This window comes from Globicephala melas, chromosome 20, assembly GCF_963455315.2.
Source record: "Globicephala melas chromosome 20, mGloMel1.2, whole genome shotgun sequence".
Lineage (NCBI taxonomy): Eukaryota > Metazoa > Chordata > Mammalia > Artiodactyla > Delphinidae > Globicephala > Globicephala melas.
In genome coordinates this window covers 15,447,855-15,475,458 of record NC_083333.1, presented here as the reverse complement: position 1 = coordinate 15,475,458, position 27,604 = coordinate 15,447,855, and the positions used below count along the sequence as shown (strand labels likewise).

The window sequence follows — 27,604 nt, the reverse complement described above, 5'->3', positions numbered from 1 at the left end:
TCACGTATTTCTGTAAACTTGAGCCATGGGAGTTCTGCTTTCACGGTTTCCATACACGATCTCGAGGCAAAGACTGTGTCGATATGTCACGGACGTGCTGGTCACGGGATGCCCCGCCACCCGGCCCGGACGAGGAGCCGGCGGGCCCTGCCAGGCCCAGCTGCCCTCATTTGGCGATGCTGGCTTTGGGGGATTTTATTTTAAAACCTGAATATTTATACAGTTTGCATTCTTCGGGAGGTGAGAGATTCTATGAAACTTCAAGAGCGCTCGTTTGCTTTATCTTTTTGCTAAGAGAAGCCAGGCGGCCTGGCTGAGGGGACCGAGCTGACTTGGCTTAGCTGAGCCATACCTGTTGTTATTAAACACAGAGCAGAATTATTTGAAGTTCAATTTCTACGTTAAACATAATAATTTTGCTCTGTTTGGATTCCCGAGCGCTCTTTGGACTCTGTAATTTATTTCATTGTTCTGATGCTGCACCTCCCCCCAGCCCCTTGAATTCCAGACTCTTTCGCTAAGGGAGTCGTTGGGAAGGGGTAAGGGGCAGCTGCAGCAGGGAATGGGGTGGGAAGAAGACACGAGAACCATCTCGGAGATTCCTGGTCCTCCCTGGAGGGGCTCATCAGCTTGTAGAATCAGGAGAGTAGAATTCAGGCAAGTGAGAGGTTATCCTTCCTTCCTTCATTTGCAATCTAGTAGCTTTGGCATAATTGCTTTCACAGCCTTTTCTACAGTTGCTGCAGGTGAACTGGAGGTGCTGGAGATAACCTGACCTGAAGTGGGATCGCAGGTCTCACCGGCCATGAGACCGTAGGCAGGTGGCTTACCTTCTCTGACCATCGTGCACATCCCGTTGCTGCACAGACTGGTACTGATGCAGAGCAATGAGAATCCCTGGTCTTTCCCCGGAGACAGTTTGAGAAGCACGGATGAGGATGACGACACCCCCACCTCTCAGATCACATACGGGAGGCCTGGCCGCAGTGCCTGGCATATTGTAGGAGCTGAAGAAATGGCAGTTCCTTCCTTTCCTCTGTCCCCAAGAAGACTTATAAGGACCTTGAAGTCAATACCCGAGACCCGTGAACCCTGACCTTGCTCCAAGAGAACATGCGGGGAGGAAGCGTGCCAGAAAGCGGCATTACAAGCCTTTGTTGAGGAGGAAAGACGTGCTTGTGAACCCTTGCCCCCAAACTTCTCGAGAACACAGTGGGGTCCGAAGAAGCAGCTCCCTCCTCTCCCCACCTAGGAGGAAGTCCCTCATGGGACCTACAGACGATAGCTTCAAATCAAGCTTCAATTTACAGAACATGGTCATAGCCAAGGGTCTGAGCATTTTTCCCAACTGACCGCTGGATTCTCACTGTGGGTAGTCCATTCATTTGTACTGAACAATCTCTTCTAGGTCTCCTTTAAAAAACAAAACAGTAGCGAAGAAGAAACGAGCATTCAAAGGGGGCCACCAAAGTCCGCTCTTATCACAACAGTGACCCTAGTATACACTTTTTACAAAAGATTTTACTTTCTTAGAGAAATTTTCAGTGCACAGCAAAACTGAGCGCAAGGTACAGAGATTTCCTATAACCCCCCTGCCCCCCACACGCAGAGTATCATACAGACCTTTGGTCTTTTCTTCCTTTGGACTCTGACACAGCTCAGTTATGAGATGTCAAAGCTATGGGCAAACTGCCTGTCCAGGGCAGCCCGAAGTTCTCCCCAGACCATGCCTAATCTTGTGCAGAAAATAAATTGTTTAAATCCTAAGACGACTTTGCTGATGGAGGGGAGGCTTGTCTTGAACCTGGTGGGTTCACGGCCTGTATCAGTATCGCCTCGTAGGTATTGCACAGCGACCGTAAATGCTGAAAAGACCTGGAAACTTTTGGAAAGCTCAGCACGGCCCTGGCCAGCGTGTCTGTGATCCCTGCTTTCCGATGACTGCTCGTGTACACCACTTCAGAGGGAAATAATGAGCATGAAATTCAATTATACAGGCGCCCGCCTAACCACCTCAACCAGAACTGGGTCCCTAATCTTTTATTTGGAAGATAAAGTGAAAAATCTAAAGCTACTCTCCTTAGGATGGCATTTTCTTCCCTTTGTGTCTCGGCCAAGAGAATTCCCTTCAACCTACGGCTCTCAACTTCAAAGTCAGCTCTTCTCTTCGCTGCTGGCCTGCTTTTGAACCTTCCTTTGCGTTCTCTGTGTGCTGAGAGAACACACCCACCACGGGACCTTGGGGGAACGGCCTGGGGAGAGAGGAGCTGCTGCCCAGGGCTGGGACACGCTGGCCGGGTCTCAAAAAGGGACTGTGCCTTGCGCTCTACTTGCACAGCTGCCACGCCGGGAAGGAGCGGGACAGGCTCAGGTCCTCGCGGGCTCTGGAAGGCGCTGGCCCGGCCACAATACGTCCCAGGCTAAGGCTGAGGCCAGCGGTCCAGAGCGTCCTGAAAACGCACTGCTCCGAGGACCCCATCTGGCCTCTTTCTCAAAGCCTTTTCTTCCCCCTCTGCTGGGTCATTCTCCACACTTAGGTCCCGCCCTCGGGACTCACATTTCACGTCACATGCCCTGCGTGGGGCCCCGTCTCATTCGCCTTCATGGATGAGTCCGCACCAAGCACGAGCTCTGGCCCCGGAGCAACACCGTTAAATGTTTGCAGGAGGCTCATCTGCACAGCAAAGCTTCCAGAACAGTGCCTGTGCTCTCGGGGATTCAGGTGGTGAAGCTATAAAACACAGCATCTAGGGAAATGGCCCTCCTCCAAAGCCCCTTTGCTCTGCCTTTCCCACTACTTCCCACTCAGATAAGAACCCGAGAAGCTTCCCTAACCCTAACCCAAACCCAGGGCCGCCCACAGACCCAAAACACAATTCCTCGTGCCCCCGCCCACAGGATTAGCCTTTTTCAGTGAAAACACAACATCGAAAATAAGACTATTCGTGTTTTTCACTTTCAGTCTCTTTCCAGATCAAAGGACTTAGAAAGGATGAGAAGAGTTTACAGTGTTTCTATCCAACGGCAGGAAAAGCTGGGCTGAAGTTGGGGACGGAAGGTCAGCCTTTAGGTCAGACATGAAGACCTTCCTGACGACCAGAGTTCTGACGCACTAGAATAAGACCACCAAAGAGCCCTCGCCAAAGAAGCTTGTGAGTTTGTTAAAAAAAAAAAAAAAGAAAAAGTTATAACCCAAATGTAGTCTTTCCAGAGCCAAAGGAATGGATTACCTTCCCTCCTCACCCCACAGGCCCATCTGTCAGAATCTTCCCCATCCTACGAGGCCCAACTCAGCTGCGCAGCGGCTGCTGTTCTCCCCTGTACCCACCTTTTCTGGTACTTCGGATTCATCAACACTCGCCTATTGACACCCACCACGTTCAGATACTGTGCTAGTTTTTTTTTTGGGGGGGGGTGCGCACAGAAATGGTCTTGAAAGACGAGGTCCCTGTTGTCACAAAGCACACATTGCTGGGGGAAGGGGGGCCTATCCAGATGATAAACAGGGAAACAGATACACAAAATGCTCGTAACTAGTTTTCAGTGATATGGAAAAGTAAAACAGGTTAAGTAGCTGGGAGTAGTGGGGAGGCCCCTCCCCCGAGACGGGACTCTCCACAGGGAAGTGGGAGAGGTGACCACAGCTGAGGGCTGGGAAAACCAGCACGTTCAGAGGTGGGCAAGGGGATCCCAGGAGGAGGGACCAGCAGGGACACTTGTTGGAGAGACAGGTACAAGCCACGCAAGTGGCTAAGGCTGAGCTGAAGGGAAAGAGGAGGCTGCTGCCGGCTGTGTTCCCCCGGGAACTGTTTGGTTGTCTCTGTTATGTAAGGAAGGATCTGGAAGGACCACGATCTCCCCACAGGGTGTTATGGACTGAATGTTTGTGCTCCAAACATCATATGTTGAAACCCTAACTCCCAATATGATGGAATTTGGAAATGGACCTTTGGGAAGTAATTAGGGTTAGATGAGGTCATGAGGGTGGGGCTCTGGTCTCATGGGATTAGTGTCCTTGTAAGACACCAGAAAGCTCGCTTACTCTTTCTCTCACGTTCTCCCCATTCCACCCCAAACGTGCACAAGAGGTCATGGGAACACACAGAAAGTGGCAGCTGCCTACAAAGCAGGAGAAGAGGCCTCAGAATGAAAGGCACCTGTTGGCGCCTGGATCCTGGGCTTCCCAGCCTCCAAAAGTATGAGAAGTAAATTTCCCTTGTCTACGGTACTGTGTTATGGCAGCCCAAGCTCATACGGATGACTAGTATGCTTGGCACTCGATAAAGAGCCTGTAAATTCTCTTCAGTGAATAAGTAATGGAGTCAGGGGATCACTGCCCACACCCCCTAGGTCCTGCATGACTCGTGCCTCACCCTACGTAAGAGGGACCTATAACCCTCCACTCAAGGCTTCACCAGGTATCTCCAGGAGATCCTGAGAGAGCCTCACAGCAATCCAAAAAAGTCATCACATATTCTTCCACTCCAGGTTTCCAGCCCGGCCAAGCTGCTTTCAAAACTGTGCCAACTGTCCCCATGGCTAAGACCCACGTGTTCATGCTGAGGGTGACAGCCACCCTCTGGTCCCAAAGCTCCAAGACCCCGAGTGCCAGCATGAGGCTCTGCTCCCTGCAGCCCCCATTGAGGCATGGCGTAGCCGCGGGGAAAGACATACGTTCTGTTCTGTGCCCTTCTCACCTAGCCCTAGAACTTCTATTTGGTCCTTTGCTGAATCCTCTAGGGAAACAGGTGCTTCAGCTTCTGCCTGCAGCCTGGTCTCCAATGAGTTCTCCAGACCACAGCTACTGTGTCCACTGGCCCATGAGATGTGTCTCGGGGCAGCAGACACCTGCGGGTAGCCAGTCACCCCCATGCCAACTTGTCATCCAGGTCCCGTGTGACTGAGTCCCAAGGTCAAGCTACACGTTGAATAAGAGACCTGACATCCCTGGATTCTTGGGCTCTGTTCATGTCTAGCCATGAACTACATGAGGCTCTCTGGTACGTGGAAAAGATGCTGCTGAAAGGGATGAGCAAACTGACTCTTCCTGCAGAGGAAGGGGTGTGTGTGTGTGTGTGTGTGTGTGTGTGTGTGTGTGTGTGTGTGTGTGTGTGTGTGTGTGTGTGTGTGTGTGTGTGTGTGTGTGTGTGTGTGTGTGTGTGTGTGTGTGTGTGTGTGTGTGTGTGTGTGTGTGTGTGTGTGTGTGTGTCTCTCTGCTGTAGCCCTCTGGGGCTAGAATCAAGATATATGTCTTCAGTGTGCTGTTGCCAGTAGACGTTTGACTAGCACCCCTACACATGACATTTGTTTGTTCAAATGTCACACAATTCATGGTCCGAATGGGAGCATGGCGGGGCTGGAACACTGAGCAGCTGAGGACTCCCGAGCTTGGAGGCCTCTCAGGCGTGCTGCACCATGGCTGGCAGCCAAAGCCTGCAGGGCAGAGTGCGTGGATCCCCACGGACCCACGTGCACACCGCACACACGCATCCGCGCACACGGATGCACATGCGAGCAGGTAAGAGGCACCCTTGTCCTCTGCAGACGCTTCGTTTCTTTCATGTAATTTACATCCCCAAACTGTACTTTGCCCAATCTTGTCCTGGGGACTTGATTTCTTTCATGTGGTTCTCTGCACTAACGAGATTAAATCAGTTCCAATAGGTACCGGTTTAATGGAGATGATAAACTTTTATTGAACTTGAGCACATTAAAATGAAATGTAAGCAGTAGGTGATCTTGGCATTCTCCTGGGGTCTCTTCCAATTTGAATGAAGCCAGCACGCTTCTCTGGAAAATAACAGTTCCCAGCCCAGCTCGCCTTATGTGCTTAATTAAAAGCTATTTTTGTGGTACAAAGAGGAGCTAAACAATGTTAGGTTCCTTCTCTTCCATGGAAGTCTAAAGAAGCCACCTCCAGCTGCAAAAAAAGAGACGGACGAGTCCTTCCTTCCAAACTGTAAAACCAGATCTTTGCATTTGCACACAGAGCAGGTAATGCGGCGTTTTACAGCGGCCTGTCTGCTAATCTGTGATCTGTTTTGTCTGTGAATGGGATTATCATGGTGGTTTATTGAAAAGAAGCCAAAAACGATATTAAGTAAACCGTTTACACAAAGCCACCAGGCTGAAAAAGCCAAACTCAGACTCATTTCAGGTTCTAAGCAAAATAAACTTTATTACAGTTTCAACCGGACAGTTAAACCTTTCAGGGTCTGTTCAACTTGCTGAGATGTGTAGAACCCGAGCCCACGGCTCTCCGCGGAAATGAGACTATAAATACCGTGGCTCGTCTCTGAAGGTTGCCTTTCTCTGCAGTGCTCTGCGAGGCTCTCCCTCGGGCCAGGCTCCTGTCACTGCCCTGGCCAGTCCCATAAGTCAACAGGGGGAGGCTTGGTGCTCTGGCTCGGCAGGGGGTTGAGGCAGAGCTGTCAGTGACCCTCGTGGGACATCGTTATGTCTCCAGGGGGGCTGGCAGGGATGCACCTGGCCTCTTCTGACCCTCGTGGTGGCCCCCCCTGGTTCACCCAGGGTCAAAATGATTTTTTTTTTAAATGACCGTCAACTCTTGACCTTTGCACATCTTAAATTCTAATCCGGGGCCAAAACATTTCACAAGATGTGCTTTGATCTGCTTGAAAACAGAGAAAAGACCAGAAGAACAGAAACACCCACCGACGAAGCCCAAGTTGAACGCACTGTTTTGTCTCCTGGGGTTCTGGAGCAGGAAGCCAGAGAGTTCCCGTCCGCGTCCACTGTATCCACGGAAGGAACACGAGAGGTCGCTTCTCCAGGTCTTACAGTTTACGGATCAGGAAACGGGCTCACGACAATCTTCCTTTTTTTTTTTTTTTCCTGAGCCCAATTTTTCTCAGAATTGTCTTCTGGACTCTGAAAAGGCTGTATCCCTTTGCTTTCACACCAGTCATCTCCTAACCTCATCCATCCATCCATTTGAAGGAGCCATTCATTTGAAGGATTCATTCATTTCAATAGATCCATCCATTCATTCATTTATTTGAAGAATTCATTTGAAGGGTGCCAGACACTGAGTTAGAAGTGGGTGATAAAGAGTACGACAGGGCCCCCAACCTCGGGGGCTCACAGGCCCAGTTGAGTGACAGGCGGACCTACAGGAATTATAATACGGAATGATACGTGGTTAAATAAAGAAACTAAGTATCGTAGGAAGCCAGGTTCTGCTTGGTCTCCATCTCGGCTCCTCCTCTTCCCCTGACCTCTAGACCCCTTTGGATTCAGTCCTGGGTCTTCTTTTCTGCTTTATCTACCCTCTTACCCTCATCTGGTTCCAGAGCTTTGAACAACTGTACATTGATGAATAGTTTTCTGTCTCCATCCCTGACCTCTCCCCGGAGCTCCACATTCTTACTGCCCTCTGCCTGTCTGACCAGCTCCACCTGAATGATTAAAGAGGCATCTCAAGCTTCTGTACAAACAGTGAGTCATGACGTCTGCCTTCCCACAATGGCCCCACCATGGCTTTCCCCATCAGCACAGTTGTTCTGGGAAACAACTCAGGAGGCAGCCTTGACTCTTCCCCTTCCTCCCCTGTCCATATCCAAGTCCTGTGGATTCCACCTCCCAAGGCACTGGGTGGCACGCGGCTCAAGGAGGAGCCTTGAGCTCTGTTTGCACGTTCCCTGAAAAGATCTAGCTTCAAGACCCGTCACACTTCCAATCTGTTCCCCACGCTGCAGTCGGTATATAATTTTTTAAACTTCAACTGATATAATATCACTCCTCTACTTAAAATCCTTCAAAGGAATGAGACTTTCATTTCTGACAGAGGTGGAATAAATACTTATCCTCCCATATGAAATAACTAAAAAATAATACACAATAAGACATGGAAGCCACCTAAGTGTCTATCGACAGATGAATGGATAAAGATGTGGTACATATATACAATGGAATATTACTCAGCCATAAAAAAGAATGAAACAATGCCATTTGCAGCGAAATGGATGTACCTAGAGATTATCATACTAAGTAAGCCAAAGACAAATATTATATGATGATAGCTTATACCTGGAACCTAAAAAAAATGATACAAATGAACTTATTTACAAAACATAGACTCACAGACATAGAAAACAAACTTATGGTTACCAAAGGGGAAGCAGGAGAGGGATACATTAGGAGTTTGGGATTAACAGATACACACTACTATATATAAAATAAACAACAAGGACCTACTGCATAGCATGGGGAACTGTACTCAGTATCTCAATATCTTGTAACAACCTATAATGGAAAAGAATCTGAAAAAGAATATATGTGTGTGTGTGTGTGTGTGTGTGTAACTGAATCACTTTGCTGTACCCCTGAAACTAACACAACACTGTAGGTCAACTATACTTCAATTTTTTAAAAAGACTAAAAAATACAAAATATATGCAAAACTATTTTTATAACATTAGATATCAGGCAATGAAGGAGAGTGATAGTTGAGACATGAAACAAAGTGAAGCCTTCTGCTGGCCCCAGCTTAGTGCCTGGAGAGAATGTCCAAGTCATGGCACAAAGACAGGGAAGAAAAGCCTTGGCAGCCTTGCTGAGTTGAGAAGCCAGTACTAGGAGTCCATGAAGCCAAGGAAGTCAGAGTTCAGGAGAGGGTGCTGGAGAGAAGAGAGCTAGAGAGAGAGAGAGAGTGTGAGCTGCAGAGGGTCCTCCTTGAGCCGCGTGCCACTCAGTGCGTATCTGTGAGAAAACTAACTGATATAGGGGGAAATCCATGTGCAAGGATCTGAGAGAATGATTTCTCAGTGGTCACTCAAGAGTGGGAATAATTTCTCTTCTCATTGGTCACAGTGAAAAAAGCCTGGCGATGGGTCTTGTGCCACTGACAGTAGCCTCTTCCTTAAGAATAAACAATGTCCCCCACCAACAAAAAAACTCTTAGGAATTACAAGTTAAACTAAAAAAAACATAGAATAAATTACAAAGAGCAAAAATCAATTAAACGTAAAACAGGAAGCATAATAGAGAAAATAAATGAGACCAAAAGCTGGTTATGTGGGAAGATCAATAAATTTGGTAAACCAGACTCATGGGGGGGGTGATATTAACAGTACCAAGAACGAGAGGCGTGACATTACTATAGATTCTACAGATATTAAAAGGATTATTTCTTACGGACAGCTTTATGCCAATACATCTGACAACTTAGAAGAAATGGATAAATTCCTTAAAAGGCATAAGGCAAACACTTGCTCAAGAAGAAAGAGATAATCTGAACAGATAACCCTTTATTTTTAAAAATTGAATTTGTAGCTTAAAGCCTTGTAAACAAAGGAGACTCCAGGTACAGATGCCTTCGTTAGTGAATTCTACCAAACATCAGGAAGAAAGAACACCCATTCGAACAAACTCAAAGAACACTGAAGGGGGGCTTCCCAAACCATTTTATGCTTCCCAAACCATTTTATAAGGCTAGCATGACTCTGATACCAAATCCAAAAAAAGATATTACAAGAAAGGAAAACTGCCCAGGTATGAACTTTCTAAACACAATCTTAGCAAATTTAATCCAACAATATGTAAAGAGGATAATAAATCACGTAGGGATTATTCCAGGAATGTGTTTTTGGCTTAACAGTCAAAGCAATCAATTAATAGTCCAAAAAGAAAAAAAAAAGATGACCCTCTCAAAAGACTGAGAACGAGCATTTGACAAAATACAGCACCCATGCCTGATAAAAACTCTCAGTAAAGTAAGAATAGGAGAGACTTCTTTAACCTGATTAAAGGTATCTATGAAAAACCTACAAGTCACACACATGCACAAAAGTACATACCTCAGACCCAAGTAATTGATCCTATTTACATAAAATGCTAGAAAATGCAAACTAATTTACAGTAACAGAAAGGAAATCGGTGGTCTTCTGAGGCTGCAGTCAGGGAAGGCTCTGAGCGCGGGATTACAAAGGAGCATAACAAAACTTTGGGAGACGATGGCTATGTTCATTGTCTCAAGCATGACGATGATGTCATGGGTGTATGTGTATGTCAAAACTGATCAAACAGCACCCTTCACACGTGTTCAGTTTATTGTATGTCAATTATACGTCAATAAAGCCATTTAAAAAGTCCTTCAAAGGTTTTACATTGCTTTCAGAATAAAATCCAAAGTGACCTCAGAGTTCGACACGATCTGGTACCAACCTACCTTTTCAACCTCATCTTTCATGCAAAAGTACCCGCCAAACATACCAAGCAATTTCCTGCCCCAGGACCTTTGCACTTACATCTCCTGTGTTTGGAGTGCTCATCCTCTACCACTTATTTCAGCTCTTCCTCATTTTCTAAGTCACCGTTGAAATATCACCTCCTCACAAGGGCCTTTCCTGATTCTCTGTATCTTAAGTAGGCTCCTTCCAGATACTTCCACCTGCTATATTACCTTATTGATCACTTCTACAGAGCTTACCACACTAACTCGCTTGGTTATTTGTTTAACGGTATATTATCCATCTCCCCGCAAGAATGTAACTCCTCGAGGGCAAGAATACGTCCTGTCTTATTCCTGCCCCTGGACCCAGCACAGTGCCTGGCATAAAGTACATTCTCACTAAATACTCATAAATAAGTATATATGAATAAGGGAATGAGAGCAATGAACTATGAGCAAGCTGAAAGAGATTTCATGGAAAAGTGACACAGAAGCTCAGTTGTGGGGAGTTCTTGTTCATTCTGTGATTACAGACAAGATTATTTAAACCATCTATTGATATTCTCTTATATATAAAAACAGGGCTGCAAATAAGGATTTTAATGGCTATTGAAAGACATGAATTACACACACACACACACACACACACACACACGACATTTATCATAGTGCCTGGAATACAGCAGCAGCTCAACAAATGAGTTCTCTTTCCTTTCCCCAATTCCAGCTGAGGGAGCAGAGCTCCATGGGGTAAAAGCATGTTCCCATGAAAGCACAAAGCATATTTGGAGGACCACGACAAAACGGAAAAATTTAGGAGCATCGTGGGGAGAAATGAAAGTCAAAACTGGAAATGCCCTTTGACACCAGGCTGTACAGGACTCAGCCATATGGCCATTCTGGATTTTCTGTGAACAGTAGGAAGCTGTGAAGGTGCATGGGGTGGGGGTGGGGGCGTGGAGGAAATCAGCTTGGGAGATTTAGAATTGACAAGAGTAACTCTAGTAACTGCATGAATACTGAAGTGAAAGGAGGTAAAGAAAGTTTAGGGAAGATGAGAGCAAAGAACTGGAAGGGTTTTTTTAACTGTCTAGATTCCAAGGATGATGATGGAGAGGTATAGACTCTAATTTGCATCCCAGACCTTCACCTCCAAATTTGTGTTCTCTCTTAGGAGAACCCCCAAAACTCACAGCATCAAACCTGAGACTGTGCGTTAGAGCAGACGGAGCTCTTTACCACTGGTGGAAGACAAAATCAAACCAGGAGGTGGGGAAGACATTTGAATGGTCATGAACTTTTGATATAATTTTTCATACCCGGAGGTTACTGATGAGAGCCATGGAGAATGTCAGTTCTTTTGATTAAGGAGAAAGAGAAGGGGTGAAATGTTTAAAATCCCCAAGGCTACCAAGACACAAAACAAGAGAATTGGCAGCAAAGACCCAAGTAGTCAGGCCTAGTACAAAACAAGGGGATCAACTGAGTAATAACGGATTTGCCGTTTGAAGGTCGACACCGGGGTTGAAGGTTAGGACTCAGGCTTCCCTAGCAACTCTGCTGAACGGGGACATCCCTTAACAACAGATTCAACAGGGAGCTAACTGGTAAACCTGGAGGTGGTTTCACTCTTCCAGAGGAGAGAAAACTAAAGAAAGAGAAACTCTCATGACAAATAAATAAAAATAACCAAATTTGCTGAGATGTACTCCTAATTGGAACTACAGCGGAGACTAATGCTTCGTAAGTTTGAATTTACAAGACGTGCCTGTCGGGAGCTGTTTATATCCTTGGAGGTGGCATTGGCATTTCTGACTACCTACTAACAGGAGACCAATGAACCTAGTGATGCAAGAGAGTCACAGGTGAAGCTTGATAAAAATGCTGATGGCCTGGAGACTGATTTAGTTCACCTGGAATAGATCCTGACATTCAAATTTTAAATAAGTTCCTCAGGTTATAGTGATGTGCTGCCCAGTTTGAGAATCACAAAGTTAGATTATGGTCTTGTCCAAACAGAGAGAGTTTGCACAGGTGTAGAAAACTCAGTGTTAGAAAGTATAGCCTGATTTTTCCTTATGATACATTGGTAAGAAGAAACATAATACCTAATTATACTATATAATTTACACAGTTGCATAATTTCAAGGAAGATCATTAAAAATATGGGTATCTTAAAATCAGTTAAGAATTCTCACTTTTCTTTGAGATGTGAGAATGGAAGTTTTGATTCTGAGACTTGGGGGGGATAAAGGGTTCAAAGGAAGTTTGAGAGAGCGCGTTTCCAAAGCTCTGTTCCAAAGCGAAGGGGAAAAATTTCCAGGGAAAGAGATGCTGCTGGGCTGAATTCCACTGCCCACAAATGGGGCAGGGGTAGGTGGCGTTTCTTTTAAACCCACGTCTGGTGACAGGGGCTGGAATGAGACCATTCAGAGCTTTCGAGATGTGCTTTCTGTCACCGGGAAGAACACGTGGGAAGGTAAAGCAGCCTGTGTGTCTGGGAAGTGACGGTGCGCCTCACCAATGGGAGGGGATCAGACCTAAGTCTTCAAAAGGCATGTTGTCCTAAAGCCATTTTAAACCCTGTCCAAGAGGACTGTTCGAAAGTGCAGTGCAATCCGACAGAGAAAGTTTTGTGCACAACCAGAAATCTCGGGGCTGAGAGGGGAGTAGGAGCCAAAAGAGAGGCCCAGGATTTGAAGCCCAAGGGCCCAGCAGCAGCAAAGACTCCAGAGAGCTCATGACAGCACCTTCTGGAGGAAGAGAGACAGCTTTAACCCTTGTCAGGTACTAACAGAGCAAAGCCATCCTGAGATAGTTATCAGTCCACTCAGAAATCTGAGTATCCATTTTCTCTTCTTCTCCTGTGTTCCAGCCCTGCAGGGTACATAGCTAAAGTAAAGTAAGATGATGGCTGAGATGAACCAGACATAAAGAAAAAGCTGACCGTCCCTCCCTCCCAGGCAGCGGGCAACTAGTCCTAGCAGGGGGAGCAAAAAAGATACAACACTAAGTTTGAAATTTGGGCTCCTGCGTGGAATAGGTCATTTTACTAACTGTGCTCAGACTGACAGGTGAGTTTAAGTACCCAGCCTTGGGTCCTGCCATTCTTATCCAATGGCAAGGGCAGTTTTAAAGGGACTGTGGGAGATAAAGTCGCTTTTTTGATTTTATCTCACAGGTTGAACACGTACAATGTACAGTTCCAAGAGTTTATTCTAACTGTCATCTTCTCTAAACCCTTTCTCTCTATTACCTTTAAGAAAAACAAAACCATGTTGTATTTGCCACCCACCTCATCTCACAGTTAGAAATCTCTTAGCTCATAGGTATGACCCTGATTTCCAGAGCTTCTGTAGTCAAATCAGAAAGAAAAACAGAATAGTGCAAAAAGACCAGAAGCAGCAGTTAAGAGCTGTTCCAAAAACACTTTCCAAGAAGAGAATATGTGTTTTAAAGGTGCCTGGGATTTCTTTTAGTTGATTATGGTTAAGACACAGACATGGAAATGATCTTTCATGAAGGAGGTGTTTTTATACTCACAGATCCCTAGAAACAGGAGGCAAGACACACAGGGCCACATGGGGAAGCACCAGGGTCAGTCAGGAGACAGGGAGTGAGGGGAAAAGATGGATAAGAGCTTTTCTTGCGGTCTAACTGGGAGAAAACATGGGAGGCAGGGTGAGCAGGCTTAGGACTGGCTGGTTTAAATCATTTCAGCAGGCGCTAGGGCACAGGGGATGCCCCTAGTTGTCTGCTACTTGGCCCTGGAGTGATTAGGGCAGGAGAATAGCGGCCCTGGAGAAGAAGGGGTTGGAGGGTTGCATTTGAAAGGTTCACTAAGGGCAAGCTGTTTCCTATCTCTAGGAATTAGTTACACCTGGGAGGGGCAGTCCCCCCTCCCAGGGTCAGCAAAGGTCTTAGATATCAGAGCATCACAAAACAGAAAATAAAAAAGCACGGAAAACGAAATATAACAGGGTCAACTGCTGTAAAGAAGACAGGAAGTTGAGTCCTACAGGATAGGTATTGGATTTTCCAACCGAGTGGCCACTGAGAGCACTGTTAGGAAGCCATCTGGGTGGGGTGGTCGGAGCAAAAGGGATAAAAAAGAAAAGTTTTGGTCAAGAAACAGTATCAGATTGTGAAGAGATCTCTGCATATGTGAGACCCCAAAAGGAAAGAAAGTAGGTAGCATGCCTTTAGTAAAATGGTAGGATCAGAGAGAAGTTTTGTGTTTTGTGAGATGTTTTTGTTTTAGTGGACAAGAGAGATAAATATGCTTGTAGGCAGGAGACAAGAGACCCAGGCGGGCGGGGGGCGGGGAGAGAGAGAGAGAGAGAGAGAGAGACAGGGAGAGTGAGACAGAGACGGAGAGAGAGATCGACCTCAGAGGTTGGCTTGAATTCCTGAGGGACTTGGACCAGCCTTCGTTTCCAGCAGCATGGAAGTGGATGTCAGGGCTCGCACAGAGAGGATGCACTTATCCGAGCTCATGTGGCCATCCTGTGCCAGTGGAGATTGGAATCAGCTGGCCCGTGTGCAAGGCAGTGATACTATACAGAGCACAGCAGGCCTCCTTGAGGGCTTTTATCAGGGGATTGTCCTTCATGGCAGTGTTTGGTTTCCTACATGCTGGATACAGAAGGCTCAATAGATTAAACAAAAGAGCAAGATGTTCCTCTGATGTGGGAAGAGTATATCAGTATCCTGATCTATTTTTTTTTCCATGTCAAGAATATGTTTATGGAGGTCAAGCATTTAGGAACCACACCCAGGATAAAAATCAATCCACCTTTGTTTAGAGCAATATGTTGGCAAAACCATACTATACCGTTTGACTTAAGGGAGCCCTCTTTAAGAATGCCAGCCCTAACAGATTGACATCTTAGATGGCAGGGCCTAGCGTCTCTCCTCATAGCCAACTTGTGATGGATAAATAGACCCTCCCTCCCCGCTAGAATATTCCCACTCTTATACCTTGTTGTAAAACTATAAAATCACTTCTCAATAGATACGGTAATTCATCCATTATAGGTAAAAGACAAGTATGACCTGTTTGTTCAATCAACCATCCTATAATGATCACTGTCTCCATCAAGAAAGCACACCAAGCCCGCAGAGAAAGACAGTAAGAAACTGCCTTTTGAATATGTTTTTAAAATCCACCAAGCATTTTCCAACGTTATTTCACTTAAATCTCTGAGTGTGGCCATTAATCCCACGATCTCTATTTTATAGAGAAGTCTGTGGTTGGGGAAGTTTCATGTGATGGGTAAGAAGGTACTAGAACCTATTTGTAAGAAGGGCCAGAACACAGTAGAACGTGAAGGTAAACATGGGATTCAGCTGGTAATTGGCAGACCTGGACTCGGAAATCACCAGAGACCCTTCCTTGGAGGTCTCCTGAGACAGGAGTCAACGTGGGAAGCGATGGCGGACGGGTTTTGCGAGCTTGAGTTCTAACGCTGAGCTCCCTGCTACCCGAGCTGGGGTGTGACTCTGGGGCCAGCTTACACGGAGTGGACGAGGAGAGGAGAGCCAGAGAGGGTCCCCACAGCCAAGGGACGGTGTTGATTTGCTCTATTTGCCGCTAATAACAAGCGCTAGGTTGGCCTCGCTTCCAATTAGCCCCTGGTCTGTTTGGCATGGGGGTGATGAGAGAGCGGAGAGAGAGCCCTTCAAACTCTGAGCTCACTGCTGCCACTGCCTGGGAGCCGGACGTCATGGAGACACAGGCACGCACACACATACATGCACAGACCTAGAAACCTATATGTGCATGCACACGCACACACGCGAACGCAAATGTATACATACAGGCATGCGTGTGCACATACATGCACAGAGATAAAAACATACTTATGCGTGCACACACACTCACCTGCAAACTGGCCCTTTGCACACGTGGCTCGCCACTCCAAGCAGCCCCTAACACCTGCCACCTGACGTCACCAGGTTCGGATTGCCGTCCCCTCGGAAGGATCTAAAAGGAGCATGGAAGGAATGTTTCTCTCCTTTACTCCATGAGAACTAGGACAATAAGCCAGGACCTCTGACTCAGATCCTGGGCTTTTTCTATCAGGAAGACAAAAGCAAGTGTAATGCAGGCCCTCTGCCATCATCTTAACGATCAGGAGAGGAAACAATCCAATAAGGAGTCCAAGTCAGTAACACAAACCAGCAGTTTAGAAGCAGGAGTGCGCACTTGGGCCGCGTCTCGACGAGAGGCACCCCCTGGAGGAGGTGGGGCTCCTATCCGAATCTGCCTCAAACTAGCAGTTTCCACTGACCCAGAAAGGACCCCATCTTCACAAAGAATGGAAGCTGCCGCCGTGGCTGGCCTCCCGCTCCGCCTGGTGTCTCCTCACTGGAGCTTTGCGCGAGAGCATCCCCTTCTCAGGGAGCCAGAGTGCACCCAGCAAGAAAATCTGAACTTGGAAGGACCTCTGCTCCAGGAGAAAACTAACTGTGACGGAGTCTGGCACGGAGCTGGGCAGAAGCGCCAGGCATCCAGGGTCCTAATCGTCCACAGGCGTTTCAGGACCCAGTGCCGGGCACCGGATGGCTCTCAGGAAATAACCAGGGAGAGAAGCATCCCGTGTCCTGCAGCCCATCTCTCTTCCCCGGGGCCCCTCTGCCCCACTGCAATGTGCCCTAACTAATCATCTTGGTAGGTGTTGGGTCAGAGTCAGCGAGGGGTCTGCCTAAGGTCACTGACTTGCTTTGTTTACATGGCTAATTTTATCACTGCTTGGAAATCTAATGGTATTATTTATACTTTAACTGTGATAAATGTCCAGTTAAAGCAGGGCTGGGCAAGTGAAAGACCAAGGCAATGAATCCAAACCTTCTCTGCACAGGAAATATTAATATTTGTGAGCTCCCCAATCTTTCCGGAACCTTGTACTTGAGGAGGAGTGGTGCTTCCAGCCCAGGGCTTCTCACAGTCTGGGTCTTGGGAGAACACGCACTGGATCCCCCGGGAGTGGCGGAGGGCGGAGCCCAAGAACCTGCCCTTGTCTGGCTGCTCCCGTGCTTTTGCTCAACTGTCAGACCATCTGAGGCCCCATCTCCATGGAGGATGCAGGGAGCTGGTGGAGAAAGGAAGGTTCGAGGCAATGACTCGAAACCCAGTTGTTAAGCCATATTTCAGAGCCATCTGTTCTTGTTTAAGACTTCAAGGGAGGCTTGGACTTTTAATCATCTGTGCGATAGAACAGTGCTTGTCAAAAGTTAATGTGCACATAAGTCACCTGGGATCTTGTGGAAATACAGATTCTGTTCAAAAGGTCTGGGGTGGGGCCTGAGATTGTGCGTTTTTTGTTTTTTGTTTTTTTGCAGTACGTGGGCCTCTCACTGTTGCGGCCTCTCCCGTTGCAGAGCACAGGCTCCGGACGCACAGGCTCAGCGGCCATGGCTCACGGGCCCAGCCGCTCCGCATCATGTGGGATCTTCCCGGGCCAGGGCACGAACCCGTGTCCTCTGCATCGGCAGGCGGACTCTCAACCACTGCGCCACCAGGGAAGCCCAGATTGTGCATTTTAACAAACGCGTTTTAACAAACTCCCGGGTGATGCCAATGCTACTGGTCCATGGACCACACTTGGATTTGCAAATCACAGGAGGACATTCGTGGACGGAGATGTGACTGGATACGGTACTGTGTGTTGGCTCCCTGAGCCCCCAGCTCCCCCTCAACCTTTGCCTGTCTACAGCTCTGCCCCTCAAAGTCCACACCTTCCAACAAAACGGACTTCTTAATGCCGTCTGAGCAAACCATGGGATTCCCCTTCTGTGAGTTGAGTTCTCACGTCGTTCCCCTTTCCTAGGCTAGTTTCCTCCTGGCCAATTCGAGTTTGAGAACGTCCAGCCAACCTTGGAGTGCTAGCTCAGATGCTTCATTGCCATGTGATGACCCAGCTCCCACCCCGGGTAAGCTTTTTGCTTTGTGGTTTTTTTCTTTATAACAGGAAGTGTGTACCTCTTGACCACCTTCATCTGATTCCCCCACCTGCCCCCACCTCTGACAACCACATGTCTGATCTCTTTCTATGAGTCTCTTTGCTTGTTTATAGATTTCACATATAAGTGAAATCACACAGTTTTTGTCTTCCTCTAACTTATTTCGTCTAACCTAATACCCCAGAGATCCAGCCATGCTGTTGTAAATGGCAAGATCTCCTTATTCTTTACGGCTCACTAATATTCTCATGTGTACGTACAGACATCCCAACTCCTTTAGCCATTCATCTGTCAATGGACACTTAGGTTGTTTCCATGTCTTGGCTACTGTATCGCTTGTCTTTCTGATGATGGCCACTCTAACAGGCGTGAGGTGACGCCTCACTGTGGTTTTGATCTCCATGTCTCTAGTGATGAGTGACGTTGAGTGGGGTGAAGTTTTATAACTTGCCCCGTACCGTGTCCCGGACAACAGGTGAGGAAACTGTGACGTGGCAGAGCCGGAGTCCTATTTATACTAAGGGCCTGTGATTTAAGAACAATTCTGTGGTAAAGCACGATGAGCCACTGGCTAAGTGAGTCGTGCAGACACAGATGCTCAAGTGCTCGGGCGGCGAGGATGGTCACGGAGGACCAGTGAGAAGTGAGGGGAGAGGCGAGTACAGGTGGCTAAGCTTTGACATCAGGCACGGGTGCCGGCACCCCAAGCCAAAGGGGAACTGGACTGCTGCTTCATTAGTGGCTGGGCGAATGTCCTGAACCTCAACCCCACCTCACACTCCACCTGCCCCAAGTATATGCCAAAGCAGAGGACTCTCTGCCTGAGATGCGGCTCCTGAATTGATCCTGGTCAGGCACCCAGGGCGAGCCCATCTTTTGTGACCCGGAGCCCAGATCATATAACCCTGCTTGTGGAGGGAGAAGACACGCTCTCAGGCAGTCTCCTCCTCTGCCTCCAACCCTTCCTGAAGCGGGGAGGGGCCCGTCGGAGCCGCGGCACTGGGGGCCATGGGATGCTGGCGCAGAGCTTTGCCGAGATGGGGAGCCCTCAGCCTTGGGGCCCGTTTCCCTCTTCCCCTGTGACCAGGCGGGGCAGGGGAGGGCCCCCTGACGCCTCTGGCGAGGCTGTCCTCCTTTTCACCTTACGCTCTCCCCTCGCCCCCCAGCCTCTCTGCCCTGGACCTGCCCTGGGAGCCCCACCTTCTTAAATTCAGGGGGAGGAAGCCACGCTCCCCAGCAGAGAGCTCTGCTTCGGTGAATGTTTGCAGCGGTGGGAGTGTGGGGCGGGGTTGGGGTTTGGGGGTGTCTCCCAGCCTCTCCTAAGGCAGCAGCTCAGTTCCCATCGCCAGGAGCCGGGTGCCAGAGCCAACCTTGACCCTCCGGCACCTCCATCTGTGCCCCTCCCCATTTCGCTTCCACTGGCCTCAATGATCACTCTCTCCACCCCCAGAACCCCTTTCCCATCCAGGCCCTTCACCACTCACTCGCTCAGCCCTTGGCCGGCCTGCTTTGCTTGGACGTTGTTTGTGAATCAGGATTACACAACAAAGACTGTAAACCCCTCAGTAACAAGATCCGCATTTTAGGGTTTTGCCCCTTTAACTCCCAGTTGTGTTCCCTGAACGTGGATGGCGCTCAATCACTATCTTCTGGGGGCAAAGAAAGCATCATCAGAGGATCTGGAGAACAGTAGCTAGAACTACCAACGAGGGGATCACATGAACTGAGAAGAGACAGTGAGAAAATCTACCTCTGAAAGATAAGAGGGCGATGAATCAAGATGGGATAAGACAACACACCAGTGGTGGATATGTGTGTGAAGTTCTGAACAGTCGGCCACCTCTGTGCCCACACCCCCATGGATGGCAGGGTACCATTCCAGCCTGAGGAGATTGCTATTAAAAGTCCCAACATCCTTGCTGTACTAACTTACTCTGGAACCCCTGTTACAGGACAAAGTTCTGGGGTAGAAGACTCTTTCCAATTCCCACTAGATGATGAAGCAGCAGCTCTATGGGTACTCTTAGGAAGCAGCTGCAGTCTGGCACTGGCTGCTGTCATGGGGTTTTTTTAGGAGCACAGATCTCTGGGAATTGACATCCACCCTAGGCTTTCTCGGAGATGTGTTATGTCTAATCGCATGTCCTTCTGCTGCAGCCCCAAATGCCAGACCAGTGGTGGAGATGTTGTTTGCTCTGGCCTCTTGGGAGGTCCCCTCATGCCCCCTTGGTGACCTAATCATGAGAATCCTCATGTTCTCAATTTACATGAGTCACCATTTGGGCAAAAGAGGCAATCTCTCCTCCAAAATACAGAAGCCAACACACTCACAATACAAGTTAAACACAGGAAACGTATTTGTTCATCAGTGTTCAGCAGAAAACTAATTTATTACAAACTAGAGAAATGTATGAGAGGAGATATTCCCCTTTGTTGAGAGTAACAGAAAATATTTTGACCAACACTTGCATAGAAATCAAAGCGCAAAAGCAAATGCCACAGAAAAATTAGAAGTTTAGTATCACACTGCCCACATACTTCGTATTTTCTTTTGTGTCCCTCAGTACGTTGGTGCACCCTGTACCATTCCCCTTGGTGTTTTGTCTTCTGATGACTCGTGTGAATAGGATTAATTATATCTTACAAAGACAACTGTTCTATCATACTGGTGTTAAGATTTTATATATTTATTTTATAATTGACCACATGACTAGTTTCTTATCAAGTCTAGTTTCCTTTTTTAAGTGTGTCTATGATTCCTTACATTTTTAGAGTCAGGTATATTTATTATTATTACTTTAACTTCATTAGTTAAGAAACTGAGGTTCAAAGAGATTGTTTTTCCAATATACAATTAGAAAGTGATAGAGTGTAGAAGAGTTTTTACACGATGGGGGTTATCTGTCCCTTGAAAGTCTGACAGAATTCACCTATAAAAGTGTCTAGAATTGACACATTTATTGGTGGTAATATCTTTTTTCCATTTTCTCTTAAGTATTTCAGATTTTCTCCTTCAGTAAACTTTTCTAATTTGTATCTTTCTCAAGTTTTCACATGTTTTAGCTTTGGACCTTGATTATTTTCATAGTATTTTATCTACTTGATATCTGTGATTACACGTATTTATTAGTGCCTAAAGTTACATTTTGGAGTGTGTCTCCCTTTTTTATTAGACAAAGTAAACTTTACCATTGACTTGTATTGTTTATAAATTCTAATCCATTGATTTTTGCTTTTATGTTATATAATTCTTCCTGTTTCATTTCTCCTATATTCTGCGGTTTGTTTTTTCTTGTGTTAGTTTCTTGTTCATTTTTCTTTCCCCAATTTCTTGAGTTAGTATATTTCATTTTCATTTCATTTTGGGAATTAAAGTGTTTATGATTATGAATTTTTCTTTGAACAATTCTCTGTTTGCCGTTTCCCATAAATTTTAGTTTGTAGTGTTCGCATTATCATTGCTTTCTAAATATACTTTAATTGAAGATCAATGTTTCCCTTTCTTGCAAGAGTTACTTAGGACAGTGCGTTAAAATTTCCAGATGATTGGGATTATTTTATTACATTTTGGTTATTTATTTCTAGTTTTATAGATTCATAATTGGAATGCATAGTCAATACAACTTCTGTTTAATAGACAGCATGCCTATTAAAACCACCTTATTAACTGTATTATTTAAACTCTCTATCCTTTCTCTCCTGTTTCTTTTACTTAACAATGACTAAAGAGCTGAAACGCCGAAAGCTGCTGTGTTCCTGGCAATTGTTCCTACGGCTTAATGGTGTTTGGGAAGCACAAATACCCACGATTTTATGTTTTCCTTGTGGACACAAGCTTCCGTTAAAAAAAATATCTGTCCTATGTAATATTGTTTGCCTCGCATTCTACTTTTGTATTAACATCACAGTGCTTTCACTTGGCTTGTATTTGCATCATGTATTTTACCATCTCCTTTATTTTTAGAGTTTTAAACAAAATATTCTATTCCAATCATTTGAAAAGTCAGAGTGCTGGAAGGCTTACAGCAAAAAAAAAGAAAAAAATCCACAGATACGGAAGAACCGCACGTACAGACAGCTGACTGACAGTTATATTCAGATTTTCACTGTACACCTGTAAATTAGATAATATTATACATCAATTATACTTCCAGAAAAATAGTAAGTTAAACTCAGATTCTCAACTTCACAGACGGTCGGTGCCCCAACCCCTGCATTGTTCAAGGGTCAACTGTGCATATATACACATATTATACACATAACGTGCGTGAGTGTGTGTGTGTGTGTGTGTGTGTGTGTGTGTGTAAGAGTACAGAATTGTGGACTGGATATGCACCAAATTCCGGATAATGTTCCTCTGAGGAGGAAGGAAGGATGACCATAGCTATTTTAGTAATTCAGGCATGACAAAGACCAGTACCAGCAGGAATAAAGAAGTGGTGAATATAAAGATTATTTGAAAGGACGAACTTCTAGGACCTGATGGTACTTCACACAAGAAATCAAGAAAGCAGCATTTCCAGCTCAGAGACTGAGAGAGAGCACTGTGATGCCTTTTACTGATGCTAGAAATTTGGGAATTGGACCTAAGTTTCGGGAAAATGATCAAGAATTTAGATGCACTTAAATTTGGATTACATGACTCAGTCCATCAATAAATCTTTACTGGAGCACCAGTGTATACTCAGGGACTAGCACAGTGCCAGGCACACAGCAACTTTTCAAGAATTATCAACTGAAAGGTCAAGGGCACACGGTCCTCTGCTACTGGCTGGGTGTGGAGAAGTCAACCGGGAAGGCTTGGGGCCGTCCTCATGGAACTTCAGAGGCTAGAGTATAGGAGCAGACCTAAGGATGCATATGGAGGGCTGGCTGTTTTTAAAACAATGGATCTTCGAGGTTGCTATAGAGGCCAATAATGGGGAGGTGACCTAGAGTGCATGTGGGTGCAAGAAAGGCTCCAGCGTGGAAGAAGCCTTGAAGGAGAGGTTGAAGGAGACACAGTCTGTCCCACCTCAGGCAGAGGCTCCGTGGGAAAGACTGAGATCTCAGGCCAGGTGAAGCAGGTGGGAGAAACGGCCACCAGATAGAGGGGACACCTGCATGGAGACCCTGAAATACAAGACAGCAGGCAGGTTCCTGGACCCGAGAAGTGAGGGTAGGGCTGAAACAGAGAGGAGACAGAGCACAGGGGACAGAAAGAGCTTCCTCGTCCACCTTGACCAAGGCTTTGCCTGGCGCGTGCCAGACCTGGGTTGAGTGGAGGCTCTACTGCCAACGGCAGCGACACCTGAACGTCTGGGTGATGATTTATGGGAGACAACTCAGCCTCCTGAGGTCAGAGTGATGCAACGTTTGTCCCGCTGTGCGAACATCGCACTAGACGTGTTCTGAGGCTGTCAGTGCCTCATCAGAAAGATGGGAGAGGGAGGCAGAAGAGGAGAAACAGCTGGATTCACTTACGCTTAAGATACATATAGTTTAGGAATAAATGATCTGTCGAAGCGTGTCTTGTTTCTTGCTTATTCCAACATGTTTGAAAAAGTTTGAATTGTTTGGTTGAGGCAGGAATTCTCTAAGGATCCGGCTTTCACTTTGCTTCATGTCTCTGTTAACACTTATGGTCCCTTCCTGCTTGGCCTCGGGCGACATGAATCGAATAAAAATGAGTGACTGATCTAACCTCTGACTTGATGAAGCCCTAGATCTCCAAAATAGACTGTGACAAAACTGTCATGAATCCAACAGCAAATGCTGATGGCTCTACCTTCAGAGACCATGCAGAATCCTACAATTGTGCATCAGCTCCCTGCTACCAGTGGGGTCCAGGCCCCTGCTACACCTCTTGCTTGGGTTACTACTGTGTCTTCCTAAGCAGTCTTCTTGCATTTGCCCTTGACTCCTCTATGGTCTAAGTTTAGGACAGCAACCAGAGATTTAGTTAAAGAGTTAATCAGGTTTTAATCCCTTCTCTGCTTATGATCCTCCTGTATCAGGGTTTGTCTGAGAAACAGAACCAACAGGATGTATATATAGAGAGAGATGTAAGGGATTGGCGCATGTGTTTGGAGGCTGACAAGACCAAAATCTGCAGGGTGGGCCAGCAGCCTGCAGAATCAAGGAGAGCCAGGGGTGCAGTTCAAGTGCAAAAGTCATCTGCTGGCAGAATCCCCTCTTGCTCCAGAGAGAGATCAGGCTTTTGTTCTATTCAGGCCTTCAACTGATTGGATGAGCCCCACCCACATTATGGAGAGCAATCTGCTTTACTCAAAGCCCACCAACTTCAATATAAACCTCATCCAAGAAAACCCTCACAGAAACATCCAGAATAATGTGTGACCACCTGTCTGGGCACTGTGGTCCAGCCGGGTTGACAGACATAATGAACCATCATGTCTCCCAACAATGGCCCACAGGCCCCTCACTGCTGGTTCTCAGCCATGGCTACACAATGGAATCACCAGGAGGACTTTGGGAACCACTGACCACTGGCGTCTCAACCCCACAGAGTCCGATCAGGAGCACGGGCTGGACACTGAGATTTTAAAAAGGTCTCGGGTGGTTTTCACGTACAGGAAAGTTTGAGAACAGCTGCCCTATATAACTGGCCCCTCACACCACTACGACCTCCCACTCTGCTTCTCAGTGGATTCCCTGCAGCACAGCAGGCGTTCTTTGAACACTCTAAACACACACACACCTACTGCACACACTTTGCCAGGGATGCATGGCTCACCTCCTTCAGAGCTCTCCTCCAATGCCATCTTGTCTGTGAAACGTTTCTGGACCACCCCATACAACAGAGCAGTCCCACTTCTCACCCTGGCTTATTTTTCTCCAACACACTATCACCACCTGAGACACTATTATGTTTACTCATTCATTTTTCTTATATCTGTCTTCCACTGGAATGTAAGTTCTATGAGGGTAGAGACTATGTTTGTTCTACTCACTGCTGCATCCCAGGGCTTAGAACAATGCCTGGTATCTAGCAGGGGCTTCAGAAATATTTGTTGAATGAACAAAGGAGATACGATGTTTTCCCCCAACAATTCAACTTTTTCTAACACCGTGGGATACCTCACTGTTACGGATTTGAGCCCATTTCTGCTATCCCATGGCTGAGGGGTCTCACACGGGGTCATTCGAACATGGAGGTGCTTTGGACAAGCCAACTATTTGGTGTTACAGCCAGGCAATGAGATGCACACCTTCACAGAGAGTAGAACGGTGGTTACCAGAGTGGAAAATGGGGAGGAATTCTCCAAAGTTATACAGGAAGAGTAAGTTCTGGAGAGCTACTGTACAGCATATGATGGTAGTTAACAATACTGTATTGGACACGTGAAATTTACTAAGAAGGTGGATCTTAAGTGGAGAGAGAGAGAAGAAGGAAGAGAAATGACAGGGAATGAAGGAAGGGAGGAAGGAAATGGTAACTTAGACGATGGATGTATTAATTAGCTTCACTGTCGTGATCATTTCACAATGTATATGTATATCAAAACACTGAGTGGTACACCTTAAATATATACAAGTCCTATTCATCAATTATACCTCAATAAAACCGAAAAAAAAGAAAAAAGAATAAAAAGATGCCATGCTTTCTAACTGGAATCTTGAGTTATTTCGCTAACACTTATTTTAGCAGAGGTAGGGGCTGGACCAGAGAGAAGTGAATTTTTTTTCTATTCTAGACCGCTGTCTTCAGCCCAAGAGGGGCACGTTTCCATGATGGACAGAATCACACGTGCAACCCTAAAGTAACCAGCAACCCTGTCTCCGCTTTCCGCCAGTGCTGGTTGGCGCCTCTGGGTGGGTGTGGCTGCTCTGCTGACGCCAGCTCCCTATCACAGCTGGGCATCTCCCAGGAGAAGGATCCTCCAGTTCTGCAACTTTATCTCCTTGTTCTTGGCCTGGAAGGCTCTCGCTGGGCATTTGTTAAATTGACAGGTTACACTATTTAACGGTGCCAAATGCTTTCAGGAACGCTTTTGAAGGAACTCATCTACGGCCACCACTAGATAAAGCCAGGACCAGAGCTTGGACAGAAGGCTCTTGGCTCTGTCAGCTTCTCTCTCTGCCTCTTCACAGCACACAGGTAACTTCTGGGCTCAGAGAATCCCAGAATCTCCCCCCTCCCTGTTCAATTTATCCTGGGAACATGCTCTGAATGAAAGACTCGCACAGAATCCTTCACTCAGGTCTTCCGGGGAACCAAACGCAAGACATCCAGTGCCGAATACCAAACAGTTGCTTAGTATATATTTTCTGCATGAAGCAACAAATGAAAGGATACTGGGCTGGCCAGAAAGTTCATTCAGGTTTTCCATAACATTACGAAAAACTCAAACAAACTTTTTGGCCAGTCCAATACTTTTCCCTTAAAACAATCTCAGTGTCACCTTGTAATAAAATTCCTCTCTTAGGATCACTGGCATACGTGATAACACATATATAATTGAGGGCAAGATTTTTTTTTTTTTTAACAAGTTGTGCATGATTAGATGCAATTTTCTTGGAAATTAAGCCTCTCTCTCTCCCCTTGTTCTTTCTTTTGGTTCATTGGTCAGGTACTGCAGGGTCTATCTAATTGTCTATTGATCTGCATGAGAGAATTATCCATTCTGAACTCATGAAACGTAACACCTTCTGCAAAGTACTGTTGGATCCACAGGAAGCTGTAGAATAATGTGCGTTGGAGATGCCTGCCTTCCAGTGCTTGCTCCATACCCCCTGCTTCTCTGATGTCCATTGGTCCTGAGACTTAAGGGAACCATCTTGGACCTCTCTCCCCATCTCAACTCTTATGTCTTCATCTGTAGCACTTTGGCTCATCAAGTCAGACAAAGCCGTGGAGGACCCAGAGTCTATCTCTGTGTGAATATGTGCACAGACTGGAGGTAACGTAAGGGTATTAATAATGCACGGAGAAAGACGGCTGGACTTCCAGAGATTCGACGTGATGGAAGAGAAGGGAGAAAGAGAGGTGAGCTTCGGACTGGAGTCTTGAAAGAGAAGATGATGTGGATTAATATAAAAATGAGCAGGGGATAAGTTTCCAAACTAGCGACCATACAAGCAAGGATTTGGGATGCTTATGAGTGACAGGGAAGTTAGGCTGGAATAAAAGATGAAACAGCCAGAATTATCCCACAGGTTCATTCCCACTCTAGCGTTTCATCGCGTCCCACCCTGAAACCACATCAAGTACCCAGCTCCACCTTCAATTCGGAGCTCACTACCTCCAAGTTTATTGCACTTATGATGTGGTCCAGGTCACACCTGCCAGATCCTCCGCACAAGCCAGTGACAAGACGTGGAGCCCGACCCTTACAGCGAGCAGAGAGAGTACAGACCCAGGAAAGGAAGAAGGGACCTGCCAGGAGTCTGCGGCTACTGTAAGGCCAGACATCTAGCAGAGACCTAGAAAAGTGAGAAATGTAG

At 46.5% G+C, this 27,604-nt stretch overlaps 1 long non-coding RNA gene across 2 annotated transcripts in view; it reads right to left on the bottom strand.

Moving 5' to 3' along the window:
* Nucleotides 1–6,218: 6,218 nt before the first annotated feature.
* LOC132594282 (uncharacterized) overlaps nucleotides 6,219–27,604 on the bottom strand; it is a 195,803-nt gene continuing 174,417 nt past the window's right edge. For both annotated transcript variants that reach the window (XR_009560467.1, XR_009560468.1), the window contains 2 exons: nucleotides 16,077–16,178; nucleotides 6,219–7,130 (listed from right to left, as the gene is read on the bottom strand). This is a non-coding gene — a long non-coding RNA (uncharacterized lncRNA). The remainder of the gene's footprint in view (nucleotides 7,131–16,076; nucleotides 16,179–27,604) is intronic.